Raw genomic sequence first — 27,270 nt, 5'->3', positions numbered from 1 at the left:
AAGAAGATCCTGTTCTTGTAATAAATCAATTCATCAACAACCTTGTACCTGTTATCATCCACTAACTTATCCAAAATCTTGGTGGCAAATGAATCTTTAGCATACTCTAAAATTATGGAGACTTTCCAATCAGCAGAGATAGATGATAAGGAACACAAAGTGGGCTTTCTTGAGAGAGCATCAGCAACCACATTATTCTTTCCTTTCATGTATTCAATATCAAAATCATAAGCTTGCAATTTTCTTACCCATTTTTGTTGACGATCATTCAAATCCCTTTGGTTCAAGAAGAACCTGAGGCTATTATGGTCTGTCTTTACAATGAATCTCCCACATACCAAATATTGTCTAAACTTATGAAGTGCATGCATGATTGCCAACATTTCCTTATCATAGATGGAGTACCCTTTCTCTGATTGATTTAATTTTGGACTCTCAAATGCTATTGGATGTCCCCTTTTAGTTAGGACAGCCCCTATACCTTCTCCCGAAGCATCACATTCAACAACAAACGGTAAAGAGAAATCTGGAATTGCAAGCACAGGGCATGAACTCATTACCTCCTTAAGCTTATCAAATGTTTTTTGTGCCTCTTCTGTCCAAACAAAAGCTCCTTTCTTTGTCAAATCAGTCAAGGGGGCAGCAAGCTGAGAAAATCCCTTGGCAAATCTCCTATAGTAGCTACACAACCCGAAGAAACCTCTCAACTGTGTAAGATTAGTGGGTGGAGGCCAATCCAAAACTGCCTGGATTTTTTGTTGATCAACCTGTACTCCTTTAGAGCTTATAATATGTCCCAAATATAAGATCTCTGTCAAACCAAACTCACATTTAGATAGCTTAGCATAGAAGGATTGCTGCTCCAAGATTCCCAAAACAGTGTCTATGTGCTTTAGATGCTCTTCCCATGTTTTACTGTATATCAAGATATCATCAAAAAATACCAAAACAAATTTTCGAAGATGCTGACTGAATACCTTATTCATACAAGATTGGAATGTTGCTGGTGCATTAGTGAGTCCAAATGGCATAACAAGAAATTCAAAGTGCCCATAGTGACATCTGAAAGCAGTCTTTTCCACATCTTCACTCCTCATTTGGATTTGATGGTAGCCTGATCTTAAGTCAATTTTTGAGAAGTATACAGCACCATGTAACTCATCAATGAGTTCATCTATGCGTGGTATGGGATACCTATTTTTTATGGTCTTCTTGTTTAGAGCCCTATAGTCTATACACATTCTCATTGTACCATCCTTTTTCTTGACAAGTACCACAGATGATGCAAATGGACTAGAGCTAGGCCTTATGAATCCCATGTCCAGGAGTTCTTTAATAGTTTTTTCAATTTCTTCCTTATAACCTCTTGGATGGCGGTATGGGGTTGTTATAACTGGTTTGGCACCCTGTTCTAACTCTATAACATGCTCAAAACCTCTATCTGGTGGTAATCCTGGAGGCAAGTCATTGAAAACTATACTATGCTTATCAAGAATATTTTGAATTTCAAAATGGAAATTACCTTGATTCTTGGGAGAGCTTGTTGGTTGGATTATGACTCCTGCTGCCCATGTTACTTGTCCTCTTCGAAAAGTCCTCTCCATCCTCTTTTCAGAGACCGCCTTAGGTGCTCCATTCGATAACCCTCTCAATATGACTTCTTTCCCATTGGAATGAAATTTAAACTCCATAGTTTGATGGTTCATGTAATAGCCTCCGATAGAGTGCAACCATTGAACACCCAATACAAGATCTGTCTCCCCAATACCAACCACATAGAAGTCATCACATAACTCATAATCTCCTAAGGTCATCTTGAGTTGTTTCACCACCCGTGTGCAAGGCATAGTGAATCCATCAGCTACAGTAACATTGAATCCCTCAAAATCTTCTGCTTTAAGCCCTCTTTTCATGACAAATCCCTCATCAATAAAATTGTGAGTTGCCCCACTATCAAGAAGAACAGTCAACCTTTGCCCTGCTAGTACCCCTCGAATTCGGAAGGGATGGTATCTTGGGACTCCTGATAATGCTACTAAAGTGCCATCCTTGCTGATTTCTTTTACTTTCTCTTCTTCTACCTCCTCCTTAGTATCATGAAATTCCTCATGCTCATCTGAATCAGATTCTGAAGCAACTTCAATATAGTGCACTTGACCTTTCCCCAAACATCTGTGTCCTGGAACCCATGGTTCTCTACAAGTAAAACAAAGCTTTTTCCTTCGTAATTCACTCCTAGTCTCTTCATCTACCTTCTTTTTTGCCACATTTGTCACATCTTTTGGTGGTAGTGTTGGGAAAGTCTTTTTCTAAAAATTTCCCTTATGTTGCCAAAGATTTGGGGGTTTTTGATTAGTGATTGATTTCATAGGCACGCAAGTTTCAAGTTGCAAGCTTCTTTTGATAGCTTCCTGTAAGGTTGAGGGTGAGAAAGCCTTAACCAAACCCTTAACAGAATCTTCTAAACCATCAAGAAAAAGATAAACGATCCTCTTTTCACTCATATCAGGTACCATAACAGCCACTTTTTGAAATTCTTCTATATACTCATTAACTGATTTGGTTTGCTTCAACTTTGACAATTCTTTAAAGTACTCTTCATCATCCTTGAGGTCAAATCTATCTATCACCCTTTGACTGAAATCTTCAAATGTAGTTACCTGATCGTGACCTTGAGTAGTCATTCCATGATACCACCAATCATAGGCTGCATCTTCCAAGTGTAGACTTGCAAATTGAATAGCATCACTCTCTTTCATGGGGTTAAGTGTGAAGAAAGTTTGTAATATTTGTAGCCATGCTCTAGCTGAAATTTTATTTGTTCCATCAAAAGTAGGCGCTGTAAACTTGCTTATTTTATTTTTGAGCTCTCTTCCACTTGTGTCATGCTCCCTCCTATTCTCTTTCTTGGGCATCAAAGCATTCATCATATCCACATATTCTCTAAAAGAAATTGAACTACGAAAGTCATCATCTAAGCCATTGTAAGTAGCTCTTAATGTAATCAAATTACCTGTAACCTCTTCCACTGGATTAATGGCTGGATTTGGTACTGGTGGCTCATCTGCAAGCAAGAAAATAGATTTGGTTGATTTAGATGGTGTGGATCTCCCATTTCTCGGCTCCTCTGAAGTGCTCCCTTTCTCATTAATAGATGCAATTCCTTGTAATTTTTCTATCAATATTCGCAAAGCCTCTCTAGTTTCCGCCAAACCATCCACTGTTTGCTTCTGAGTATTTTGGATGTCTTGGAAGAATTTCTTTGCCATCTCATCTGGATCAGCCATACTTTTTTCTTCCTTGGATTTTGTACTTTTGCTTTCAACTGGAGGTTTGATCAAAATTTCTTTATTCTTTTCTCGCTGCAAATATCTTTTTTCTCTTTCATTTAGTTGCATGCAATCATAAAATATGACATGCAAGATCTGGGTAGTTATCAAAACTTGACATGCAAGATCTGGGTAGTTGTTAAAACTGACATGCAACTTCTACAAACCCTCAGGCTGGCAAGATCACGGCTCTGATACCACTGTAATGTCCCTTTACTGATTTTTTATGATATTTCCAGCCTCAAATCAAAACTTTAAAATCAAACAACCAATATTACAAAGATCTGCCAATTTTCTAATAAAACCCAAATCGGGTATGTCCAAATTAGTGCCAAAAACTTCACAACTTCACAAATTATTAATAAATCTGAAAATGGACATTTTTACAAAAATTTCAGCAGCATAACAGCCTAAAAAATGACATTTCCAGATTTTTATAGCTCTTACACAACAGATCACAAATGTAGGGCAAAACTATGCTCAATCAAGCTCCCGAAATTAACACAAAAATGCCCGGAAACACCACAAAACACTCATAAATTATCTCAGAAGTTTAATCACGACCCAATACATATATTCAGCTCTATTTTAACATCATAAAGTTTGAAATACAACAACAAACCAAACTGATATGAAACACTCAACTGAAAACCCAAATTCAAACCAAAAATAACCCCGAAAACACCCAAATCGGCACTATTCAGCACAAGGGCAAACTCTGTATGAGCATGCACATGGAATGGCTTCAAACTCCCATCCTTAGCCTTCCTGGAAACCTGCAAACTCCCGTTCTTGGGTCTCCTTCTCCACAGGTTTGGCAGCCTCTGAAGAACAACAAGAAAATTAGCAAGAATCAAGATGTAGAATGAGCCCAAAATGCCTCCAAACCCCTTTTAAAGAGGGCATAACCCTAACTCACGTCCAAGAGGGGTTAATAAAATATAATTTAATAATAATTTTTATTTATTAGTCCATTGGTTTCAAAAGATTAACCCCTTTTTCTGAAATTTCACCTTTTTGGAACCTGCCTGCCTTAACAAAGTTTATTTTTTTAAATTATTTGAATAGGGGACATGACAGAAAACTCCTGAAACTCACTTTCCTGAATACATTCAAGTTAGCAAGACTTGTCATTGATAACAAAACAATCATTATAGGTATGCTTAGTGAGGCTTGAATTTACAATATTTACACTTTAATTTATCATCACTATTTGTAGTTGATAATAATCTCGTTTATTATTCATTTCTTCACCATAATGAATGTCTCTCTAATGCTCTAAACAAGTTCATAGCTTTGTGATTTCTATGTCTTATCTTCTTTGATGGACATTTAAAAAACTACACAAAAGCTACTCAAAAATTCAATAGTAAACCACCTAGCATCACCACTTTAATGTCTGGTACTACAAGATATGAATTCCCAAACGTAAGATCAAGAATTTTCTCAAAGAGAAGTTGTATTTCATGGAGAAACTACCCAAAATAGTTCCAAAAACACATCAATAACATTCTCCACACCTAAACAAGCATTTTCTCATCTAAATAGAGATCAAAATCAAAGTAATATGAAACCCACATACCATTGAAGCTGATGTAGAAATGTTGTTAGCCATGATCATGATGATGGTGAAGATGAAGCAGCTTGCCGAAGATGAATTATAACTACACAACACCCAAATTAAAAAACTCTTGAAATCTGCCAAAATAATTGGTAATAAAACACAAGAAAGATGCTAAAGAAGAATGCAGTGAGCACTGCCCTCATCTTCCTTGAAAAATTCCACCATGATGTTCAACATTACCAAAAAAATGGTGTAAGAAAGGATAGAGTGAAAGAAAACAAAGGAGAGATCTAAGAGTGAGAATATGTGAAGAGCAGAGAATATGCTAAGATCCAAGAATATGCTAACTAGAGGGAAAGAGAAAGATGCATTAAAAGGAGGATAGAGGCCATCCTCATTCTCAAATCCTCTCCCCACAATTATTGTCCCTATCAATGCTCCCCGAATGTATAACAGATCCCTTTTTCTTTTCTTTTTTCATCCCAATAGTTTTTATTGTTAGTGTTTGTCCATTTTCATTAAAAGAATGTTTTTATTTACAAGCACTATAATACATGTGACAAGAGAATAATTTATATATTCAGATTTTTAAAAATGTGGGTTATGACACCATACAAAATTTCAAATTATAGCACTAGTGTTGAAATGATTGACTTGAACACAAGAGAAATGTTAAAATGAGGTTTCTAATCCATTCATCTTCATCTCTCAATATAAAACTCAATCAGAAGTAATAAGCAGCAAGCTCAAATCTATGTAGTGGCTGAAAATTTATGATTTGTTCAAAAGGTGAAAAATAATAATGAAAATAATGGTTTGATCTTCACAAATAGTTTGGATGCTGCTATGCACAATAAGACATCAAATGTAGATGAAAATAATATCTATATGTCCAATTAGGGTGTCTCACTCATCTTCTGATTTGGTAGTGTTGATGTCATGTAGTTATTTTAAATATTTTTTTACTATTGTCTTTATAGTCACGACTACTTTTCCTAGACTAAAAGTGTTAAATAGTCAAATTTAAACCTAATTTTCTAGGCTTAATTTCTTCCTTGGCCTATGATGTTTATATAATATTTATAAGAAAATCTTCATGATCATTAGTTATTAGTTTTAGGAAATAGGATAGTTGTTACTAATGATATAGGATACATAAATAAGGGTGGCAAGGCAACATAGTTCCTGCCAAAAGATGGTAGGACAATTTTAAGAAATAGGATAGTTGTTACTAATCAATTTCTAAGAAGATCAAAGGAGATCCAATTAGTACAAAAAAAGACAATTGAATTGTAATAAACTAGCTGATAATCTATAATATGTTCTTAAAACCAGTCTAAATATACATAATTAGAATCTACTGATTGTACTCAACTTTGTACAGCTTTTGGATCCTATAGGACCTGAATAGTATTAGACATTAGCAAATGAAAAACACCGACACAACCATTAATGGCTGATTTGATCTAAAACAATTTTAGCCTTTTCTTGCACCCCTGCCATTGTGTTCTTGATCATTAGATAGAGAATAAGAGAGCTAAAGGATGATAAAGGTGAGCTGGAATTCTTTTGGTTAGTTGATCTTTAATATTTGATAGCTTTCATTTAGAGCCGCTATTCCTTTATTCCAAGAGAGGCTGATTAGTATCAACTAAAAAATTATCTCTAATGCCTTTGGATACATTTTCATATCCCTAACCCCATGTCTTCATGCCATTACTTAACTTTATTTTGTGCTTAAAAATAAGTATAGAACTATCCCTATGCAATTTTTTAATTAGCTCAAAAGGAAATTTAAGAATCTTCTCCTATTGTTGTGGTGCAGTAGCTACTTAACAATTGAAAATAGACTGTTGAAAAAATGGGGGCCTGAAGTGAAGCTGTATATGAGAAATATGTTAGCAAGTAATACTAATCTATTAAAAAACAAAAGCATTAACTAGCATAAAAACATAACATATGAGATAGACAAAGTGAAACCCTCAAATGAGAATATGAGCCATGGAATGGCTCTCCCAATGAGGATGGTCACTTGATTTAGGGATGAGTCTATTATGTAGATTTGGGATATATGCCCAAGTTTCAAAATAGCTTCAATGGAGATGGAAAATGGAAAATTGGTAGGTTTGTGAGCTCTCAATTTGGCATTATAAGGGTATGGTGAAAGGCTTTGTTTCTCAAACTAGCATTATAACTTTGGCTTAAAGGTTGTGATGAAATGGCTTGGGAGGGGATTCAATTTATAGACAAAGGGCTTGAGGGTTTGAGGGCTAAGATGCAAGGATGGGGAAAAGCTCCTGGAGGGCTCAGATTGCATGAGAGGAGAGCACATGGATTGTGCTTGTTTAGCACCAATCAGGGAGTGACACATCTCATAGGGTGAGTGGATCAAAGAAAGGGCAAGGATGAGTCAAAAAAGGAGGCTTAAGGCCTTAAATGGCCCTCATAATGGCTTGTAAGAGCTTTTAAGGGCATGTAAGAGCATTGAAGGCTTTGTGGTTGGGATAAAGTTTTATGGTTGGGATATTTTGAGGGAGGAGACTTTGATTTGGCTTAGGAAAGTCTTAAGCTCACTTTGGGAATGTGACAAGGTTAGGGGGGGATTAGGCCTGGTTTAGGATTAGATTAAGGATGTTAGAGATGTGCAAGTGGATGGCATTCATGAGGGTGGGTGAGTTAGTGGCTAAGCTAGGTTAGTATGGGTGGATGGGGTGGATTAGGCTAAATGGAGGATTAGGGATAAGTTAGGGGCTATTAGATTTGAGGGTTTTATTTATTAAAGTGATTTTAATAAATTTGGGATTTTGGAATTAGATAGGAGAATAGGATTTAATTGATAAATGATAGGTTATTTGATTTATCAATTAGGACTATAGATGATTAATTAAATTAATCAGCTAGGGGATGGAAAAGGATTAATTAAATAGAAATTTAATTAATGATGCCTTTAGAGATAGCTAAATAGGATTACCAAAGCGGTGTAATCAGATTTAGGTGTCTACAAAAGCACCTGCTGCAAACTGAATAAAAAGCCAAGTTTTTCTTCCTGCTATTATGATATATTTCTCTCCAATTTTTCCCTCTAAACTTATGTTCATATACTAAATTATATAAAAAGAAAACATTTCTAAAAATTATAAGCAGAAAAATAACCCGAATTAATAATTTCATGGGGACACCTACTCCATGGAATATTCCTTAAAATGTGGAGCAACGACTGCTAACCAAATTAAGCTTAGCAGCCCCATAAGGACCTCTAAGTCTTGGAAACATCCTTACCAAGAACATGCTTCCATGGAACATTGCAGAAGATACCAACTGGATATACAAAGTTGGGAAGCTCCATATCCCACTTTAGCTTCCATGCAGAGGCATTAGTCTAAAAAATAAAGACAGTTACAAGTACTCTAGATAGCCTCTAAGAGCAGCATCATTACTGTCAATGATTTTTCAGCTGGATACTTCTTCAAAACTGGGACATGATTCAAGAACATTAATCAATTTCCATTTGATATAGACATCACGACCATGCAACAACATTGCCAAACAATTCAAATGCACAATGTGTCTCTGCAATTGTAGGGCCTTTGTAGAAACTCATGATCATTGCCTCCCATATAGATTATGGTGCCTATAATTTTTTCTTGTCCACGCTTACTTTTGATGTTGACATGTACCATTCTGAAGAAAAAAGCTTAGTTCACATCAATTTAAACACATTTCATACTTCTGATGTCAAATTGTTCCAATCTCAAAAAAACTTCAGTTCAAATTAATGTAAACCCATTTTATGTTTCTGATGTGAACTTTTTTAATAAAAAAAAAGACCAGTTTAGAATCATTTTTTTCTATGTAAAAAGCAATTGTAACAAAATTAAAGAAACTAGCATTGGTAAATAATGGAGCATTGCAGCAATCTGAAATCCTCTCTAGACATCCACAAGTCTATGAAATATTATTTAAAATTCTTTTACATTTCAACTTCCTAATTTTACTTCAATTTTTGCACAAAACTCTTCTATTGATTGCTACCTATGAACCCTAATTACCAAGTCTTCTTGTTTTATTGCCATGTGCATGCGCTAGTGGGATAGGTGGATGGCCATAGTACTGTAAAAGACCAATTGGAGGTGGAAAAAAATATGCAACTTCTAAGGCACATATATGCATATTTATAAATTCCAAAATGTGGATAAGTATGCAGATACAACGTGCTAGCCCTACCCAAATCACACGCAACTTCATTCATTCCTCCACATAGAAAAGCATTGTTTATTTATTATGCTTGATGTCCATTTTTCATCTTATTGTGCAACACTTAGAGAAACACTCAAAGATACAAAATTGAGACCTAGGCGATAGCAGAAACATATATACACACTCAAACCCATGAATCTATTTTGAAAAAGAGTGCCACCATGTCATGACTCAACTCTACAATTTTTCTTTCTTTAATTTCTTTACAAAATTTTTTCCTTTTATCTCTAAAGTAATCTTTAGGAGATGTTCTATGTTATTCATGTTTTTGAAATTAGAAATTTATGTGATTTGGGGTGCAAATTTATTTAGATTATATGACATGTAAATTGAGAAGTAGGGTGCAAAGTCATACTCCCATCTAGGATCTGGGTTGAATATTGCAATGTCATGAATGTAACCATACAAAATTTCTAGAGTTAAATTATATATAGAGTGATTTGTGATAATTTTTATGGGGTTAGGATTCCTTGAATTTGTCTTAATATTAATAGGGATTTTAACTTCATTGGTCATAATAAATTTGCCTTCAAAACCTTTTGTTTGGCATATTGAATCTCCTATTCTCTTAAGGATGCTACTATGCATTAATTCTACTAGGTATTTTTTTATTGGAAATCCAAGTGGGGATCAAATCCTATTCGACTATATTAGAACTAAAGTTAGGGGACCACTTAAAGAATTTGACATGGAAACCATCAAGAAAGAACCATGGGGTATTTAGAATATCCTCCTTGGTTTCCTTCACATTCTAAATAACATAAATATATGGAAAGGATAGTGATACTTACATGTTGAATAAGATCTTTGTGGAGCCACTATGCAAATTTGGAGTAAGCTATTAAAGGACCACACCAAAGGCATACCATCCCAAAATGAGACATCAGTGTGAGTTAACTTTGGTAAAGCAATTGCTGATGATTACTCGAGTAAATGTATCATCTTCATTATTAGGGTTTTGTTCTGACATAGGAATTCCTCCATTTCGCTCCTTGTATGGAGAATCCTTCATGGTGTTGTTTGGTTTTGAAGATCTACCTTTGGGATTAGGTGATTTTACTAACTGTAGTATTGGGTCAGTTGTATCATTTTTTAATCTCTCTTTGCCTCTTCCTCCAAATCTTACCCATCAAAAATTCTATGAATGATGAATAGGTTGATCCTTCGACTATTTTTGGTTTATCTAAGGAAGAGCTTCTTCAAATCTTTGTTATACTTCTATCATAAGAATTTACATTTTTCATCATGTAGTGATGCCAAAACTTCAAAACTATTAAAATTCTTGATTTGGGATGGATTTTCTTTTTTGCAATTTTGTGAAGTGTAAGGGTTTTTGGAGATTAAATTTTTTTTTTTCATAGAGTGACGACTGTCAGAGTTTTTGGTCTACTTTTTTGTTGATGGTTGTTGAAGATCGCTTTTCAATGCAAGCAATCCTCAAGCTATAGAAAAAGCTTGATATGATCCACAAGAATATTGTTATATTCTTCTATTTATTTGATAAACAATATATTTCCTTTTGTATTTAAATTTTATTTAAATACTATCTTTAATATCTTAAATTAATTTTAATATATCATCCCTATAAGCATGCAGCCAGGCATAGAACACAAATTTGGCAAATGAAGAAGAAATTGCAGTAGGAATTAATGGAATTCGATTTGTAGCATGAATTCTCTACGGGAATAGGTAGTAGCAGCTACATCCTGCAATGCTTTGAAGGAAGTTTCTACCTGATTCTAGGCTGGGAAAGGGTTTGCATCTTGGTCGAACTCAAGATAGATAGGCAATTTTAAGCATTTCAGTGAACGAATCCTTAGCCAAGTGTCCATATTCACAATCCAAACATTTAAATTGTGGCCATCTGAATCTTCTAATAAACAACAGTGCCTCTACAATGTCCAAAAGTGTAGCTGATGATCAGTGAAAAATTGAAGTGTGTAAAGTTTATTTTGATGGGATAACTCAAGTGTATATTAGGAGCATTTCACTTCTCACTAGCCACAATTTCCTCTTGAGGAGATAAATAATATTCTACTCAAATGGTACAAGCAATAGAAAACCCTCATTTTATCCTCGTGGGCAGAGGGCTGGGAGTTTTCAAAGCTGATGCAAGCAACCAAACACCCAACAATTTCTAAAATGCAAGTTTCCTTGAATGTATCCTCATAATATTTAAATAGGACTTGAATAAGATTACTGACATATCCCAATGTTCAGTCCAAAAGAAAATCTTTAAATAGGACATACTTTTGCTTGTTAGAATGATCACGCACAATGCCAAGTCCTCTCTTCTGGAACCCCCCTTGAAAATCTATGCCCTCATGCGAGCGAAATGCTAGAAGTGAAGGAGTTGAAGTGCCCTTGGATGAACCATATGAAATCTCTAGAGAAACCATTAACTCGCACTTCTCACAAACACCCTAGAACCCTCGATACCAAATGAAATGTGATATATTTTTGCCCTTTTTTTTTTGTTTTATGTTGCGGTGTGCATCGCAATTGTGATGAAAATAATTGGTCACAATTGCGACCAACACGGGCATGTTATAAATAACAAAAAAAACAAAAATTTGCTTTATAAATCGACCAACCAACCCATTTAAAATACTTAGTTGAAATTTTTGGTCAAAAATTAGGGTAAAATGCACTACTGGGTAAACACTTACACTGGAGACTATAACAAGAGGTAAGAAATGAAATTCCTCTCTTGGAATTTAAGGGGGTTAAATAACCCCCAGAAATAGTATGCTTTAAAATAGTGCATATTTCAGGAAAATGTGGACTGTGTGTTAATTCAAGAAACAAAAATGTCTAGTGCTAATTTTGATAGATTAGTAAGTCATGTTTGGCTTAGAGGTGACTTCATGCATATGGATGTTGATGGAGCCCCAGGGGGTATTGCCACTATGTGGAACCCATGTTCTATGACGAGGGTTGAGGTATGGAGAGATAATTTTTTTGTAATAATGGAGTTCCAAACTAGTAATCAAAGATGGGGGCTTATCAATATCTATGATTCTAATAAAGAAAATATACTTATGGAAAGTTGGAAGGATTTTAGAAACTATGAAGGATAAATAGTTAATGTGCATGAGAGATTTTAATACCCCCCTCTACCATTCAAAAAAGTTGGGTGGAAATAAGGACTACCTTGAAAGCTTGCAAGACCTTCATGATTACATGGGGAAAATGGATTTCATTGATGTTGATATGAGAGGGAACCCATTCACATGGACTAATAATAGAAAAGGAGGTGATCTCATTCAAGTAATACTGGATAGACTAATAGTGATGGGGAATTAGAATCAGTTGAGTAATTCCCTTTTGGAGAACCTCACAAGAATTGGTTCAGACCATTCCCCTTTAATCTTTCACTGGTAGGATGGTATTAAAGGTGGCCCAAAACCTTTTAGGTATGAGATTATGTGGCAATCCCACTCAAAATTCAAAGATCGAGTCCAAGAGTGGTGGAATATAAGGATTGATGGTACTGCTATGTACAGATTAAGTGAAAAGTTAGATAATATAAGGAGAAATGTTAAGGGTTGGGCTAAGAGCTCTTTCGGAGATTTGTTCAAAGTCAAAAGAGATGTGGAGGAAAAACTTAAGAAGCTGCAAGGGGAGATTACTAAGGAAAATAATTTGGATGAAGCTACTTAATAAGAAGAAGAGTATAGAAAAAAATGGAAGGATATCATTCTGAGGGAGGAAATATTTTAGAAGCAAAGATCAAGGGTTCAATGATTAACTAAGGGAGATAGAAATACCACCTTTTTCCACAGGTTAGCTTCAAATCATCAAAGAAGAAACACGATCAACAAGTTAGAAGTTGAAGGGGGAGGTAGAATATAAGGATCAAGAGGAAATGAGAAGACATGCGGTAGAATACTTTATCAAGGCTTATAAAAAAAGATTTTAGATTAGGAAATCATATTATTAGAAGAAGTTTGATAAATACAATTCCACAAGTGCTTGGAGAAGTTAAAAATAATAGCATTCTAGGAAAGATCAAAAAGGAGGAAGTGAAAATGGTTGTGTTTTCCATGAAATCTTACAAGGCTTCAAGACTTAATGGTTTCCCCCCAATGTTTTTCCAACATTTCTTGGAGGTCATTAAAAAAGAGCTAATTTGGGCTACCATGGATTTCTTTAGAGCAGTGAAATGCTAAAAAGGATAAATAGGACTTTTATTTCTTTTTTCCCTAAGATTCCAACACCCATGAGTCTCCTAGAATTTAGACCTATAAGCCTATGTAACACAGTCTATAAAATTCTTGCCAAAGTGTTGGTCAATATGATCAAGCCCTTCCTTGAGAGCATCATAGGAGCACCACAAAAGGGGTTTGTACTAGGAAGACAAATTCTAGATGATGTGATAACTACTCATGAGATCATACATTCCATGGAGAAAAGTAAAAGACCCAGTATGACCTTTAGGCTGGATATATCTAAGGCATATGATAAAGTGGGACTTCCTTTATGATGTGCTTGAAAGAGTAGGGTTTAATGATAAAGTAATAAACCTTACTAGGATGATGGTGGGCACTGTATAATATGTGGTCCTATTGAATGGCTCTCCTTGGGGCAATTTTGAAGTAGAAAGAGGTTAAGGCAAGGAGACTTGCTTTCCTCCTACCTCTTTATTATGGTGGCATAGGTTCTGGGGAGATCATTTACTAAACTGGTAAGTACGAGATGTGTTAAAGAAATTAAACTTGCTACCACTGCTGAATCTAAAGTGTTACAACAATTTGTTGATGATACCTTTCTCTTTGGAGAGTCCTCTATTATGGAAGTTGAGGCATGGAAGAGTATACTTAAAAACTATGAAAATAGCTCAGGTCAAGAAAGAAACTACTTTAAAAGTAAACTTTATTTTTTTAACACCGATGCTCTTATGCAAAGGAAGATTAGGAACATCCTAGGCTACTAGTTGGCCAACCTTCTGGATACTTACTTTGGCCTACTATTAACCACTAGGGAGGTGACTAATAATTTTTGGAATATTATTGTTGAATGAATCCAAAAGAATCTAGTAGGATGGAAAGGGAAAATCCTTAGTAATGCTAGTAAACTACAACTACTTTCTACAGCTCTACAGGGTATTCCAATAAAAAATTTGTCCCTTTTTAAAATAAATCAAAATATGGCAAACAGAATTGAGAGAATATAGAGGAATTTCCTTTGGTTAGGTACAAAGGAAAGGAATAAATTAAATCTTTTCAACTTGGAGGATGTTTGCAAACCAAAGGAAAGGGGGGACTAGGAGTGAGAAGGCTTAGAGATTTGAATAAAGCCCTTCTTGCTGAAATTGGTTGGAGATTGGGAGAAACTAATACAGATTGGAGCAATATCATGAAAACCAAATACCTTTCTAACTCCCTAAAACCAAATACCTTTCTAACTAAATTCATAATATTTTTAAAAATTACCTCTTGGGGGGATCCAAAATATCGATGAATATTGTCAAAAGAAGAGGTATGCTAAGGGAAGGGGTAAGGTGGATTAGGGGCAATGGATGGAACATCAGGTTCTGGGAGGATAATTGGATGGGAGGGAACCACTGATTTACAAAAAAATTAGAAGACTAATGGAGAAATTGAAGATAGAGATGGGGCTGAGAATGCAGGATCATATTGACCTTGGAAGGAAGTGGAAGAAATTGCAAAAAGATACATGTTCCTAGGAGGATATCCAACTTCTTAATGAACTGGAAGAGCTGATTGAAGCACAAAGACTACCAATTCTAGATCAAGAGCATAAGGTAGTTTTTGGATACAATTGATCAATTGTGTGTTGTCTTTGATGTTACAAAAATGTCATATTAGTTATCAGACAGAGTCTACCGAGCTCAATTGGTCAACAAAGAAAAAGACAGAGTCTATTGAGCTCAATAGGTCAACAAAGTGAATTACAGAGCCTACCAGGCATTTTTGGAAGTTACACTATGAAGAAATTTTCTACTAAGCTCACTTGAGCACTGAAGGATTTTGTGGTAGAAGTCAGTCTCTATCGAGCTCACAAGGTCGAAAAAGGAAAGTTAGTGTTTATTGAGTTAACTCAGTCTCCAGAGGATTTTGTAGAGTTCATAGTGTTTACCAAGATTCACTTGGTTAACACTGGAAATCATTTCTGGAGCAGTGTTTACCGAGCAAGGTTGGCCAATGAAGGATTTCATTATTTTTGGAAATAAAGTTTAATTGTTGCATGTAATGTTTGTAGCCAACTGATGTATTGTTTATTGGCAAATGTAACTTGTAAATGAGCCGACTTGACAATTTGTAATGTATACATAAAAGGTCAAGTTGTGAATTCTAAATTATGAATAGATGTATGATTGAGCGAGTATGCAAGTGAGTTGATTGTGTGAAGAGGAAGTGTGAGAAAATTTTGAAGAAAGATTAGATATCCTTGAGGAGCAACAAAGGTGTATTCGATCAATAAGGATCTAGTGAAGTAGAATAGAGATATGTATCAGCAAAGATCAGTTGCATCTCATTTAGATCACTCATTGTTACTTTCTCAAAATTGTAGAAGTGAATTTTAAATCTCTTAATAGAGTTGGTTTAGCAGCCATTTTTGTAAATCCTCTAACAAGGTGGACAGTTCTATTGAATTGTTCTAAAGTCCTCTAGCAAGGCCACTCCTAGCAGGGTGATTAAATCCTCTAACAAGGTCACACCTAATAGTGTGTTTTGTAACCTTTAATAGGGTTGGCTCCTAACAGGGCTCACTTCAGAAGAGTGAAAATTGGTAGCTAGTTACTTGCTGGTTTTTCCCATATTGGGTTTCCATGTTAAATCTGGTGCCTCTTATGTTCATGTTATTTCTTTTTGCATAATTGTGAATGCTTAAAGATTAGTAATAAGTTAATACACAATTCATTTACTGAGTTACAACATTTTTCTGTGTGGCTACTGAGTGTCAACAACAACTAGTTATTTAAGATATCTAAGGGATCTGTGGATTTGTTTTTGTAGTAATTGATTCACCCCCCTCCCCTCTTAGTTACTCCATCTATATTTCCAATAGTGGTATGGGATTTAACTCCTACTAGTAATTTTACTATCAAATTGGCTTACAAACAACTCTTTAGAAAGGACTTTTTCCCCACAATATGGCATAAAGTTTGGATTAGTAATCTTCTACCCAAAATAAATTTCTTCTGGTGAACTATTCAACATGGTAAAATATTATCACTGGATAATTTGAAAAAGAGGGGTTTTTATTTATTACAAATAGATGTAATCTATGCAAAGAAAAAGAGGAGAGTATCTCTCACCTCTTCCTTGAATGCCCATATTCCCTAAAGATCTGGTCACTAGTGTGGGAGAAATTTGGACTAAGTTGGGTGATGAAGGAGAACTTAAGTCAATTTGTGGAAAACTGGGATTGTCCCTTTTTTCATCCCAAGCTAGCATTCTTATGGAAGATTGTCCCACCATATATTTGCTAGCACATATGGAAAGAAATAAATAATAGAGTCTTTTGTGAAGAGGAAAGACCTGAGGAGGTAGCTTTGGGAATTATGGAGAAACAATTGAAAGAAAATATAAGGATTGCCAAATGTAAGACACTGAAGGAAGAACTAGGTAGGAAGGAATGCCAAATAGTGGAAAAGTGGGGTATTCAATGGAATTATAAGCAATTTGATAACTCTAACATTATCAAAAGGTAGTAGACAAGATGGAAATCACCAAAAATAACACAACTTAAGCTAAACTTCGATGGTGCTACAAGAAAGGAAATAGGGGTGGTGGGTAGAGTGCTAAGGAATGGAAATGGTGATGCACTGCTAGTCTAGGAATGTTGGAGGGGGAAGTAACAATTTGACTGAAGTGATGGTTCTAATGTGGGGTCTACAATTGATTAGTGAAATGCAAATAAAGGAAATAACTATAGAAGGTGACTCCAAATTAATAATTGATATGGTGAAGGGAGCTTCTTAGCTCAGCTGGAATATCCAAACTGTCATCACAGACAATAGACATATCATAAATGGGATGGAAAAAGTCTAGTTGTAGCACATATACAAGGAAGGTAATATGGTGGTGGATGTTACGACTGCCATGGGGTTTGAATTAAAAGAAATGACATGTTGGAGAAGCATGGAGCTAAAGAAGGAAATTAAGACCCTGATTTGCAAGGAAAGGGGGGGGGGACAAAAATTAAGCATGGCTAGACAAATAAAGATTAGTGCCAATTTAGGCAGCATTATATCTAGGAAGGTGATATTTACTAAATTTAATAAAAAGAATAAGGGAAAGATTATGAGACACCATCGTACAAAATGGATAATAAATAGTTGCAATTTGAGATATGAGTTACTTTGACATTATGGTAACATAATGCAAAATTTCAAACCTGGCGCTAGGCAAGAAATCTTAGGGGGGTGGATCTCGAAAACTAGGTATGTAGGATGGGATCTAGGCTGACAATGGAGAGGTGGAGTCTGGGGATGGGGACCCACATGTAGATGGTAGAACCCAACATATGCCAAAATTTCAATCCAAGGTGGACAGACCAGGGAATCTCCTAGTGAAATGGGTCTCACTCTTTGGTGTTAAGCCTTTGGGTAAGTCCTCTTTCCCTCCGGCTAAGGTTGTGTCAGGTCTGGAAAAGGGATTGTGCACCATTGCCATTCCAGACAAAATTGTTGACCACAGTATTGCTATAATGGTCTCCATACTTGTGGGGAAGTTTATGGGTCAAAGATCAAACATCGATGTTTTCTAATCATTCACATGAAAGAAATGGAGTCTAAAAGGGCAGGTCAGTGTTAGTGGTATGGCAAAGAGATTTCTTTCTTTTGAATTCACTTGTAAAGAGGATATGGTTGACATCCTATGTGAAGGACCCTAGATCATTGGAAGGGCTACCCTAATGCTGCAAAAATGGTCTTCTAAATTGGACTTAAATGAATCTTTCTATCAGCAAGCTCCAGTATGAGTAAGACTCCTTGAGCTGCCCTTGGAATTCTAGAGTGAGGATGTTTTTATGGGTGTGGCCAGTTCTTTTGGAGAGCTTCTCTCCATAGACCCAACTACTGCTTCTAAGAGTAGGCTGACCTATGCAAGGATCTGTATAGGGGTAAGGGAAGGGGATGATATGCCTGAAGTGGTGTGCTTTCAATCAAAACTTGGCATGCATATTCAATAGTTGGATTATGAGAGTGTCCCTTTTGGATGTTTTCATTGTTTTAAGACTAGCCATAAGGCTTTTCAATGCCCAAAAGTGAAGCCAGTTCAGAAGAAGAAGAATCCCTCTACTGCTTCTCGCTTTAGGGTCAAGAAAGTATGGAAAATTAAGACCACCAACCAAGGCTAGGAGGGTCCTCTTTTGGCAAATTAGAAGGTAGCTAAAGATTCAAAGAAGGTAAATCATTTGCAACCCTCTGATTCCACTTTGTCTCTAGGCACAGATGGAAAGTCTACTCCTTAGGTTGAGCTGTTAGAGATAGCCTCGATCTCCTCTCTAGTCATTAGGGAATGGTAAATGATTAATGTCCAACCCCAATTGACTGAGCGTGCTCTGGTTGAGGGAAGATTGGATCCTCAAGTGATTTTAGGAGATGAGGAATGCAAGGATGTCCCACAGTAGGCTATTTTAGAGGCTGTGATGTTAAGCTCACCACTTTCTGTGGGTAGGCTTGACCTGGCTTCCATTGAGGTGGAGAAGGATAGATTAAATAGGGATATTATCATCTATCAAGATGCAAAGGAAAATCTTGTTTCCTCTATTGCTGGAGGGACTAGCTCAGGTAAGTTGGATGTTTTGGTGAAGGAATTGTACCAGTGGGAGGATCTCCCAACCAACCCAAAGATTGCTCTTGAGGCTTCTAGGTTGTTGAATTTTGGCATGGAGAGTGAACTTCTTCAATCCCCTAAGCCCAAGAAGAAAAATATGAGAGAACCTTCTTTGGCCTCTTTGGTGGAGACTAGAAGTAGCTGCAAACTGGATGTGGGTTCAACGACCAAAAGAGGTAGAAAATAGAGAAGGAAGCCAGAGAGGAGGAGACCAGAAGAAGCTTGGCGAATGGGTGCCAGAGAACTCTTCAAGAGTGTTCCAAGAATTAATCATGAAGATCATATCATGGAATATTAGGGGCCTTAATGGAGCCCATAAGCAAGAAATTATCAGCAACCTGATCAAAGATTAGAGACCAGACATTTTGATGATCCAGGAAACTAAGATGAAAAAAGAATTTTTGGGGAAGATTAAGTTTAGCAATTTGATGAGTGGGGAGGCTTTGAACTCTGATGGTGCCTCTGGGGGACTGCTGACCCTTTTTAACACTAAAATTTTTAGAATGGAATCTACTTACAATGAAGGTGATATTCTTGTATGTAAAGTTCTTCATATCTCTTCCAATGATAGTTGGTTCTTAGTGAATTTATACGCTCCCAACAATAAGAGAGAAAGAAAGAATTATTGGACTAGAGCTTGGAGTCTAGTGTAGAGTAGCAATTTAAAGAAAGGAATTATTATGGGTGACTTTAAAACTCCTTTGTTGGATGAGGAGAAGATGGGAGGTCTACCTCCGGACTGGGAAAGTAAAAATGACCTTTCAAACTTCATTAATGGTCTAGCTTTTCTAGATATGGACCTCATGGGGGGTTCCTTTACTTGGTCAAATAAATGCATTGGTCAGGAATGTATTCAGGTCAGATTGGATAGAGCTCTTATTGCTCCCGACTGGTTGCAGTCTTCCTCTTGCAAATTAGCTCTTTTGCCCAAAGTGGGTTTTGACCATTCTCCTATTTCCCTTTCAGTTGTTCCTTTAGGCCCCAAAAGGCCTCCCCTTTTTCATTTTGAAAAAATGTGGACCTCCCACCTTGATCTTTTAGACAAGATTAAACTCTGGTAGAGTATTAATGTGGAAGGCACAACTATGTACAGGGTAGCCAAAAAACTTAGCAATGTTAAAAGGATGGTTAAAGCTTGGAACAAATCAGATTTTGGCCACATTTTTTTTCAGAAGGAAGTCCTATCTAATAATATTTATTCTATCCAAGCCTCAATTTAAGAGGATGGGTATGACGAGCTAAATAGGGAGGCTGAGCTATATATCCTTTCAGTTTTACACAATATTATCAGTAAAGAGGAGAAGTTCTGGAGACAAAGATCAAGGGTTAACTGGCTCAAAGAGGGAGACCAAAATATGAAGTTTTTTCATCTTACTACTCTTAAACATCATGCTAATAATAGAATCACAGGTTTAAAGAAAGGTTAGGAAATGCTAACCAAGGATGAGGATATCTCAATTGAGGTTGTTCCTTTCTTCTTCTCCCTGTTGTCATGGGATCCTATGCTTTCCAAAGTGGATCAGGATGACATTATTTCCTGCATCACTCAAATCATCCTCCCTCACCATAATAAACTACTTTGAGCCATTCCCTTTGCTTCGAAAGTTGAAGAAGCTCTCTTCTCTCTGTCAGTAGATAAATCTCTTGGCCCTGATGGTTTCCCTTCTTTCTTTTTCCAATTGTTCTGGTCTGTTTTGATGAAGGATGTGGTGAAGGCTATTTAGGAATTCTTTGGGGCTAGAAGTATTCTCAAGGAGATTAACTCTACTTTTTTAGTTCTCATTCCTAAAGTTCGTGGAGCCAATTCCTTGGACAAGTTTAGACCTATTAGTCTTTGCAATTCTTTTTACAAGATCATTTCAAAGGTTCTTACCTACAGGTTTCTCAAACTCCTCCCTTTGATTATTTCTCAACACCAAATTGGTTTTGTCCTGGGTAGACAAATTTTAGACTCCATAATGATGGTGCATGAAGTGATTCGATTCACTCTATGGAAGCTGGAAAAAGGGAAGGGATGCTACTTAAATTGGACCTCTTAAAAGCCTATGACAAGGTTGATTGGTCTTTCCTAGATATGGTGCTTAAGTCTTTTGGGTTTGATGATAAAACTTGTAAGCTAATTTCTCAGCTGGTAACTACTTCCTCTCTTGCTGTCTTAGTCAATGGATGCCCCTCCAAATTTTTCAAACCTTCTCGTGGTCTTCGTCAGGGGGGATCCTCTCTCACCTATTCTATTCATAATCTTGGCGGAATGCTTTGGAAGACTTATAGAGAAGAATAAGAAGGAATGGAGAATTAAAGGTTTTAAACCTTCCTCTAAAAGTGCTCCTTTCTCACATCAACAATTTGTTGATGATACTATAATGGGAGGGGAGGCTTCTATTAAGGAGGCAAAGGCAATGAAAGACATCTTGGATATCTACTCCAGAGGGTCGGGACAGTCCATCAACTAGGAAAAGAGTTTTGTTTTCTTTATCAATACTCTTGAGGATAGACAGAAGAAAATCTCCAAAATTCTGGGTTGTAGTGTGGGGGAGCTTCCCTTTACCTATCTCGGGCTTCCTTTGGGCACAAATCCTCCTGATTCTTTCTGGAATGACATTATGGACAGATTTAGTAAGAAGCTAGTGGGTTGGAAAGGGGCCTCTCTTAGCCAAGCTAGAAAATGCTAACTGGTTAAATCTACCCTTTAGAACTTGCCTATTTATGCTTTGAGCCTTTTCATGATCCTTGGGAAATTTGCTGAGAGGATGGAAAAAATTTAGAGAGACTTCTTATGGATGAGGGCTGAAAAGAATAAAAGGTATCCTCTCGTTGCTTGGGAAAAAGTCTGCCTCCCCAAGAAATATGGAGGTCTAGGCATCAGGAAGCTTACTCACTCAACAAGGTTCTTTTGGCTAAGCAAATATGGCATATCTTCAGTAGCATAGGGGAATGAAGAGACATTATGGAAAACAAGTATATAAAGAGGCCCTCTAAATAGTTTATCCTTTTCAGCGAAGATATCCCAAGAGGTTTTGCTGTTTGGAATGGTTTTTTAAAAGCTAGGGACCTGGAAAATTCTAGAGTCTCTTGGAAACTAGGAAATGGGGAGGATATCTAGTTCTGGTCCAATAGATGGCTTATTTAGGGCCGTCTTATGAACAACCCTAGCTATGAAGTTTGGGTGAATGATTGCATCAACCATTTTGGGTAGAAAGTTAGTAATTATAGGAATGACCAGGGATGGATAGACCTTTTCGTCATCTCTGAAGATCTTAATCCTATCATGATAATGCTTAACTCTATGGCCCTAAATAACAACAGGGATGATTTGGTTTGGGGAGATAACGCCAATGGCCCATATACTGCTGCCTCTAGGTATTTGGCCCTTTGGAGATTAAATGAGATTCCTCCTTGGTTGAGGGCTTGGCTTTATGGCCTCATTCCAAAAATTAATATGTTCTATTGGCTGGCTCTTCAGGAAAAAATCCTCACCCAAGATAACCTCATTAAAAGAGGTCATATTATGCCTAGTAGATGTGAGTTATGTAAAGATCAGATGGAGACTAGTAATCATTTGTTCATTCATTGCTCTTTCTCCAAGGAGGTTTGGGTTTTCCTAAGTTAGGATTTGGGCTTTAGCTGGTGTGTGCCTTTTAACCTTCTAGACTTCTTCTGTCAATGGAAATGCATGTTCAATAGGTCTGATTTGCAGGAATTAAGTTCTTGGATCCTGCCTCATTTCTGTTGGAGCATCTGGAAGGAGAGAAATAACATAATCTTTAGAGATAAAGAGGAGCCGACTATTGTGATAGGAAAGAAAATATTTTCATATATTAAGAAAAACTATTCAGTTAAGAAAGGGGGAGATATAGAATTAGGTGGCAAAAAAAAGGACAAGGCAAAAGACTAAAAGACGAAAAGACAAGAAGCCAAATGGCTTCTCCCCCCAGAAGGGTGGCATAAAGCCAACTTTGACGGAGTGTCCAAGGGAAATCCTGGCACCTCGGGAAGTGGAGGCATAATAAGGAATGAAAATGGTGATGGTATTGCGGCTTTTTCCCTACCGCTAGGATTTCAAACCAACCATTTTGTGAAAGCAAATGCTGCGTGTAACACTGTCAAACTGGCATTTGAAATTGGAGTTACTAACCTTTGTCTTGAAGGGGATTCGAACAACATTATAAATTGTATTAATGGCAACTCCCAGCCATTATGGTCAATTGCAAATCTTAATGATGAGACTCATGAGACTCTTATCAAATTTGGTAGAGTCCACGTTACGCATATTGTTTGGGAAGCTAACCTAGTTGCTGATAGGTCTGCAAATATAGGGGTCAGCGCAAACCAAATTATGATGACATCTTGAAAATACTTTGCTGGTGGATGTCAAAAGCATGATCGAACTGGACAACATCCAAGGAAGTATGGAGAAGATCAATGTGCAATTATGAGTATGAATGGATCAAAGGGAAAGGGTACTTCCCAAAAAGGTAGCATGGGAAATTGTAATAGCTGAAATTTATTACAAATTTTTTGACACGCTTTCTAGATCTTTTTTTGCAATTTGTAATAGGTGCAACAGAAAGGTTATTTCTTTTTGTTTTTTGCTCAACCAAAGTGGTTCCTTTCAGTCCCAATGCGAGTGCATATGATAATTGAGGGTACACAGAGTGTATATATGGTTGGCAAAAGGTGCAGAAAGGAGCCGGTAGGTGAATTGGAGAAATGGAGGAGTAGGGAAAATTTTTGGAAGCAGTTGGATCAGGGCAGGATTACTAGATACATTGTGAAACTGCATGGTTTTGATTAGGAGGTGACTAATAGTATGGTGGGTTTATGGAAGGACGACAGAGTTAAGGTGAATAGGGTTTCTTTCATGATCAGTAAGGAGGTGATATCGATCGTCTCTGAAATCCCGATTGAGGGTTTTAGATTTTTCAGGGACAAGAAGATCTTGGCTAATGCTGTGCCGAATTTTGTGAAGGATATAGAGGAACTGAAAGCCTTGAAGAAGATTGACATGTACTATGTTCCTAATACCATGAAGAAACTATGGAGGTATGTTATGAGAGCTTTAATCAAGTACATTACTCTAGACCATAGGTTTGATTGGGCTCATACCCACCATTTTGTTCTTTTGAATCATTTTCAGCACAACTACAAAATTTCTTTTCCTTTTTACTTGTTAACTTCCATGAGCAAGGTGGTGGTTAGCTTAAAAAAGAAGCCCACTGATAACCCCACTCTGCATGAGGGGCTCATGTTGCTCATTTATGAGCACTTTAAGGCTCAGACTATAAGAAATGCCCCCCCTCAGATAGAGAATGTGCCCTCTGGAAGCTCCAACTTCTCTTCAGACTCGGATGATATTCAGAGCTTTAGCTCTAAGGATGGCAGGATTTCTTCCACTGATAAAATTGTCACCCTTCAGGTCAAGAATTTGCCTTCTTCCATTACCCCAAGTAGGAAAAGCCCTAGGGCTCATGGGCAGAAGCAACCTATGAAGGATGTGAAGGTTGATAGCAATGATGAGGAGGATTTGGAGATGAAAGAGGAGGAAAAGGAGATGCAGGAGGAAAATAAGGAAGATCAGGGAGGGAAGAAATGCAAGAGGGAGGGTCTGGAGGATGAGATATTGTAGCAAGAATGGGATTTGTTTTCATTGCCTCTTTCTCCTAGCTATACTCAAACCCAACTAGAGGAGCAAAAAATGGGTTCTGAGAATGAGGGGGGGGGAGGTGTAGGTTAAAGACAGAAGGAAAGCTTGGAAAAACTTTAATGTTAGGACCTTGAAAATGGGCATTTTTAGAGAGGCCATGAACCCGTAGGTCCTTGTGGAAAACCAAGAAGAGGAGTGGCTTGAAGAACTTATTGACCCAATGATTGTGGCTATTTCGAATAATGCAAGGGAATCTGGGCTGAACCTCTTGAAAAATGCCCACAACAGTATGATTGATAACTTTAGATCAATCAAGTGGCTTTTCCATGAGCTGGAGGAGGTTAAAGAGTAGGTGGGTCATATGGAGGATAACAAGAATGGAGTGGAATCTAATAATAGAGATGACAACGGTGAGAGGCTCAGCCTATCGGAGAGAAGGATTAACAACCTCAAAATCTACAATCATAATCTCTCAAACCAGATGATTTTGCTGCTAAGCTCCATTAACAACAACATTATGTCTTTAACTAGCTAGATCAAAGACAAAGCTATGAGTGAAGAAGAGGAAGGAAAAGACAGGGAAAAAGCCAGAGTGGAGGTCGACACTACAAAGGACAACATCAACAATGGTTAGGACTAGGAGGATCAAAGGGCACACCAGCAAGAGGTTGAGGAGAACCAGATGGCCTATGAGGCTGCTCAGGCCATGCAAGACCTGGAGAGAAAGAACGAGGACTAATCCACTGCCTGTTCTTTTGTCTCAATCTATTTTTTGACTTTTTGTCAGGGCTTTTGCCTTTGTTGTTTCTATGTTGTTTCTATCCTTGGTCTTTTCTTTGATCTTTGTATTTAGGCTGGGCCATGGGCTTATTATCAGCCTTTGAACTTGAACTCTTTTGGCTAGGCTTTTCACACTTATTATTAGCCTTGTTATTGTTTTTAACTCTTCGGTTTCAGGGTCCCTGTAAAACCTATTTATCTAATCATAAACATAGTGCAAACTTTAAATCATTTCCTTTTTGAAAGTACGAAAGATATAGTTTTAGATGCTATTAGAGATTTAAGGGATGGTAGAGTAATGATACCAAGTACACACGAGTCCCATAATGAAAATGAATGGGATTTTGAAGCACCCAAAAAAATTTCTTGTGAGAAGTTTAAAGACCCTATAGAGGCTATTTACATCATTGTTGTGATATTGATGTTTAATAATATCATTGTTGACAAAAAGATTAACGACATGAAGGTTCAAATGTAAATTAATTAAGTTGGTGGATGAAGACTTAGCGGGGAAGAAATGGGTGGAGATTTGAATCAACTAGAGCCAACAAAAATAGAAAATTTCAAAGATAGGAAGACAACCTGGTTCCTGTTAAAAGAAGGGGTTTTTTTTCCTTATATGCAGGCAATGGCAGGGTATGACGAAAATTGTTCTCTTTAGTTTGTGAACAGGTAGAATGATCATAGGGTCACCATTAATGGTATTACGTTCCAAGTTAATGAAGAGGTTATTGCTATGACTACTAGGCTATCTATGAAGGGGAAGAAATGGAAGAAGCTTACAAAGATGGTAGACGAGGCCAGCATGAATAGTTTTTTGTAGAAAATGAAGAACCTATTTTCTTTAGAGGAGGCTTCTGAAGGGATAAGCTACTAGCTCCTTGGGAGGATGTCTGTCTGGTGTTAATGAAGTACCTCACACTCGAAGGTAGGTTTGGAGTTTATTATTATTATCACTTCTCCTTCTGAACCATTTTAGAAATAGAGACTTCATTTCTATTCCATTCTTTTTGTTACATTCCCTTGAGGATATGATTGGTGATGTTAGGGAGAAGAGGAGTAAGGGTAATATTTTTACCATCATCCACCAAGGCCTAATTTTTAGACTATATTAGTTCCATCTTGCCCTCTGCCTCCCTAGGGTTGTCGTGGTTGAGAATCAACACCACCACTAGAATTCCTTGTCGAGTACCAACACTGGTACTAGAATCCACACTCCACACCCTTCCCCTAGTAGGGAAAATGAGAAAAAGAAAAACCCTTAATTGGTCATTGAACATAAGGGTAATTAAAAAATTAAAATTGAAAAACCTGTGGAGGTGGAAATTGAGGAGTCGAAAGAGGAAGGAGGTGGAAAGGGTATGAAAAGGTCAGGAAGGCTTGCAAAAACACATGCAAGGTATAAAAAAAAAGCTAATAGATATAGGGTAGATGAGGCGAAGGAGGAGAGTTCTAAAAATAATGAAACGGAACTAGGGGAGGAGAAATTTTTTGACTCCAAGAGAGAAAAGGGGAATGAGGAGGAAGAAAAAAGTACTACCCAGGCGTCTGCTGGTAATGCCACTACCCTTGAGACTACACATGTGTTAGTGAGCTTTACCCTACAACCTATAACCTTCTGTGAGGACAACAACAAAGTGGACACCTCTCCCATTACCATCTCCTCCCTAGTAAAGTACAAAAACAATGTTTTTACTAACCCTTAGGTTTTGCAAGATGAAAACTAGCCCTTGACAAAGACTAAGTAGGTGTATAAAAATGAGGAAAAAGAAAACAAGGAAGAGAAGGAACAAGATGAAAAGAAGGTACAGTTGGAAAAAAGGTCAAATCCTTAGAGGAGGGTTTTTACTCCTCTAAAATTGCACTAAAGGTTACTCATGCTGCTGC

The 27,270-nt window shown here is 37.0% G+C and overlaps 1 pseudogene; it reads left to right on the top strand.

Moving 5' to 3' along the window:
* Window positions 1-26,044, top strand: part of LOC149551621 (GDSL esterase/lipase At5g03610-like) — a 41,740-nt pseudogene extending 15,696 nt beyond the window's left edge.
* The last annotated feature ends 1,226 nt before the right edge of the window (window positions 26,045-27,270 follow it).

This window comes from Cupressus sempervirens, chromosome 6 (assembly GCF_028749045.1).
Source record: "Cupressus sempervirens isolate cs-2001-9-10 chromosome 6, ASM2874904v1, whole genome shotgun sequence".
In the NCBI taxonomy this organism is placed as follows: Eukaryota; Viridiplantae; Streptophyta; class Pinopsida; order Cupressales; family Cupressaceae; genus Cupressus; species Cupressus sempervirens.
This window is presented reverse-complemented; position numbering and strand designations above follow the sequence as displayed.